Source organism: Mustela nigripes, chromosome 8 (assembly GCF_022355385.1).
Source record: "Mustela nigripes isolate SB6536 chromosome 8, MUSNIG.SB6536, whole genome shotgun sequence".
NCBI classification, from domain to species: domain Eukaryota; kingdom Metazoa; phylum Chordata; class Mammalia; order Carnivora; family Mustelidae; genus Mustela; species Mustela nigripes.
The window spans coordinates 1,933,622-1,938,285 of NC_081564.1; positions in this window are offsets into that span (position 1 = coordinate 1,933,622).

A 4,664-nucleotide genomic window follows, 5' to 3' on the forward strand; every position below is an offset into this window, starting at 1 on the left:
CCCGCCGCCCCCCCGCCGGCGCCCCTGCGCGGGGAAGCCCGGGGTGTCCCCGGCGCCCGGGAGCCGGGATTGCCGAAGTTCGGAGACCGGCCGCGGGAGCGAGCGGGTGGTCAGAGGCGGTGGGGTGGGGGGAGCCGGGGGCGCATCTTCCCTCGCCCTGACGGTGGGCCCCGGGCGGGGTGGGGGGGGCTTTCAAAGCGGGGTGGGATGGGCGTTTTACAGCCCTGGCCATAAAGTGGCCCCTCGGCTTGTAAACCTGCCCGCATCTCCCCGAGCCCCGGAGTCACCAGGCCCGCGCTCCGGGCTCGGGCTCCGGGGAGGGGCTCTCTTTGAAATTTCAAAGGGAAGAGCTCAGGCCAGGGGGAGGGGCTCGGGGAATCCAGATTTTAGGGCCGCTCCTCCGAGGTCTCGGCGGGGGAGGCGGGGAGGGGGAGGGGACGACAGCTTCCTGGGGCGCTTGGGTTCCCCGCCCCCCGCCTGGGGAAGTGGGGGCTTGGCTTGCGTAGTGACCCCCGCCCCCGACAAAGCCGCGGAGCGTAGGGGCCTCGCGCCAGGGAGGGCTGGTGTGATTTCTTCTAGGCGGCCGAGTTTATTTATTATAGGAAGTCATTCGCTCGTCGGGGATTTATATTATTTGGCGAGTGATCTGCCCGGCCTGCGCCCTCCTGGGCTGCAGACCCGTAAGACGATGCGTAGCCGGGGGTGGGAGGGCGGGGCGCCAGCTAGCGCGGAGGGTCCCCAACTCCCGCGGGCGGTGAGGACGCTCACGCCACTGGGTTTCCATGGAAAGTGAAGGAGCGTCCTGGCCGCGTGGCCCTATCCCCCAGCCCCTTATACCGGAGCTATTTTGTGGTAAAGTCATTTGGGACACAACGCCCCTGCCCGTGTACGGCGTGCGGTGTGGGCACTCACACCACTCCTTGCCTCCACAGGTCACCTAGCATCCCATAGTAACCCTTAAATAAACAGCTCCCCTAGGAGGTGGCCGGCTCTCTCTGCTCTTAGACGCCCTCGAGGTCAGGATCTTTTTAAGTTCCTCTAAGATTCCCAGGATCACGAATAGAGGGGCAGGAGGAGGACTGCCGGGCGGGAGGAGGGAGGTCAGAGGAGCGCGCCTTTATTTTACCCCTTCCTTTCTGAAGTCAGCAGTGGGGAGGTGCGCCGCGTGGACAGACATCCCTGGGGGTTGGTGCGGCCCCTCAGGCTGGCTGCTCTGCGCGCCCCGCTCTGGAAGAGCTGGATGAATCCCGGCAGGGAGAGACGCTGAGGGTTTTGCCAGCCACCTCTAGGAGCCCTCTGGAAGGAGAGGCAACTGCCAGGCGCTCCTCCTCCCGCCCTGGGAAGCTTTTTGTAAGCAGTGGCAGAAGTGGGGCACTTCCTCTGAGAAGGCTTTTTAGAAGATCGGCTTTTATTTAAAACAAGTGGTACGATTTTGCATCTGGAGGAAACTTGGGAGATGTCACATATCCACTTAGGCCTCCACCCACTCCCCCACCCATGCATCCACCCACCCACCCATCCGTCCATCCGTCCATCCAGTAAACACCCAGAAGACTGAGGCTGGGGCTTGCCCAGGATCCCAGCACTAACCGGCAGCTTTGTGAGCCAGCAGGTCCTGAATCATTGTCCCTGACTCTCACTGTGGGGCACTGGAGGAGGGAGCAGGAGTGAGGTGGGTAGTGGAAGAGAAGATAGACACTAATGCTATCCGAGCAACCCCCTTCCACCGTGTTATTATTTCCCCAGTTTAAAAAAAAAAAAATCACGTTTTTCAAAACTGCCATTTCACTGAAGATTTTGTTTTGTTCTGTTTGTGTAGTGCCTTATTTTCAAAACCTTCGAGTGAAACAAAGTTCAGTGGACATCACTTGGCTTCTCCAGAATTTTCCTTGCCAAGGTCCTCCGTTGGCACCATTTTGTCTCTTTTCCTTTTTGTGTCTGTCCCTCAGAAACTGTGGTCGCAAGGGAGAGCGCCAAACGCCCGGCGTGGGCGTGAGCTATTTGGGAAAGTGCGTCCTAATTGATCTTTTATGTGTCATTTCAATTCAGCCTTGTTCAGACCCATTATTGTAACTATAACCACTTCAGGTTGCTTTCTTCCCCCGTTTCTTTCTTTTTTTTTTTTTTTTAAATTAAAAAACGTCTGCAGAAATGCTCTGCGCTGCCCAGCTGAGGCGGAAACCAACAAATAGACATTATTATAGAAAAACGAGGGCTCTCAGAAATGAGCAAGATAACTGTGTAACTAATAAGTGAAAAGGGCCTTTTGATGGCTCCAGCTGAAAAGATATTTTATTTTATTTTTTTTTTCCTGTGTGTGGGATTTGAGATGTGTGATTGTAAGGAGAAGTGGGGTCCCCTGCTGCTCGGCCCTGGCTGGCAACCGGCCCCCCTCTGGCAAATGTTACGGAGAATTGGGAGGAATTTTATGGCTGTCTTTCCCCTCAGCTCTTTTTTCCTTTGTCTTCTTTGAAGAATGACTTTAGACATTTTATTTACATATTTAACCATGGATGAAAGAGGCAAAAGAAAGCATTTGGGGCTGTCGTGGGAATAGTGATATGTTTAAATTAATGGAAATCTTATTAGGCCTCTAAAATTTTGAGCAAAGGTTTTTAATGAAACTTTATAATTAAACATGATTTCAAATAACATGCAGGGATAAGGAATACTATATATATATATATTTTTTTACCCCAACCACCCCCCAAAAGAAAAAAAAAATATATATATATATATACACCTCAGAGAACTACTCTTAAACACAAACTACTTCTTCAAGTCTTGCAAATGTTCAGCCAGAAAAGTAGAGGGTTTTGAAGACGGACTCTGCCTGAAGTCAGCCCGTATGTTGAAGGATACCTCAATATTTTTGGACGGCGGGGAATTTGAGGAGTGGACGTGTCCTCCCAGTCGACCAAAGGCCAAAGTATAAAATACCTGGACCCAGATATTGCTAAAAATCAAAGTTGTATCTCTCCTTATTATGTTATAGTCAGCGGAAATTAGAAAGCACTGTGCTCGGCTCTCTGAAACGAGATTAGAGAAAACCCACATAATCTCTTTAAGATAAAAGTACTGACACTTTGAGCAGGAGAAAGAAATTAAAGCATAGACTTTGCACATTACAGGCTAATTGCAAGAGTGAGGTTGTACAGTATCAGCGAAGCTCACGGAAAGAAAGAGGGTAGTATTAGGGGCAAGCTTCAGATAAAACGGGGCTCAGGCTCTCCCGGTTGCTTGTGCAGGGCTCAGGCTTGGGTGATGTGTGACATTCAGGTTTGGTGATCTGGTGAAATGGGTGTGTGTCTCTGTGATTGTGCTCTTTTATCTTCCAATGTCATTAATATGTGTATTTCATCGGGAACTTTTCCAGTCCTGCTTTCAAGTAAGAGGAAAACGCCGTCTATTTGCTGAGAATTGCCTGACACGCAGAGGGGTCTCCGATACCAAGAGGCACTATTGCCCTGACCTCAACTTATTATCAGATTTAAAAAAAAATAAAAGAAAAGAAAGGCAGGCAGGGAAAATTCTATTTCTAACCGAGCAGGAGTACAGTTCTCCTGGCCCCCCGGTTTTTCTCCAAGGAAAACACCTTCCGTCCGCTGAAGGGATCCTCACTAAGGCAAACACACTTTGCCACCGGGGGACAAACGCAGCCAATGCAACAGGCACAAAAGTTGGAAGGACACCCAGAAACACTCCTCTGTGCAAAGGCTGCCGGCTTGGGCAGGAGGGGAGCGCAGCCCAGAAAAGCACGCATGTCCTCAAACGGGTGACTGGCGTGGGGTGTGTTTGCTGCGACCCAACTCAGGCCGCTATATTAAGGCCATGTCCCCTGAAATGTGGCTTGAAATATTACCAGAGGTTCCACGGGGTGCATTAGTGTGAATTGCAAATCAGAGCCTGCCTCTAATCCCCCTTTCAAGGGCAGGCTTTGGATCACTGGCGTCTATGGGGCTCCCCACTGTTTCTGGCTCGGGAGGGTCCATTCAAGGAGGCAGCTTCTCTCCGCTATTCCCACACTCCAAAAAACAACACCGCAGACAGACACCCTCCAACTAAATTAGATTAAACTCCTTGTTCTCCACAGCACATTAGCCTTTTTACTGCCCGAAGGTGATTATCCGAAGCCTCCTAATTTAAAGGTACAGTATTTCTTTTTTCCACACGACGGCAACAACAGCAAACGTCCTGAAAAAGGGGTCAATGCTGGCCTTCGTGTGAGTGCTTCCAAATTACAAGGATGTTATCTGTTTAAAATAGAGGAGAGGCTTAGCATATGCCGGCACTCAAGCACAAACAAGTTGACCGGGACCCTCGAAAAAGGACTTAAATCTATTATTCTTATAGAGGATTTCTTTCTCTCTTTCTTTCTTTCTCTCTCTCTCTCTTTCTTCTCTTTTGAAGCAGAATTATGTGAAAGAAGAAATCACCGAATTCCAGAAAAATAAAACAAAAGAGATTCGAGTGCCTTCAAGCATGTGTTTTATTTATTTATTTTTTCGTCCCGTTGAGGTGACACGCAGCCTTCAGGGACAGTCTGCTGGAAAGGAAGGCCCAACGATGAGTTCAAACTTCATTTTTTGCCCTAATTGTTTGGCTTCCCCCCCCTCCCCAACCCTCCCCCACTTGTGTTTGGGATATATTGATTTAATTACTCA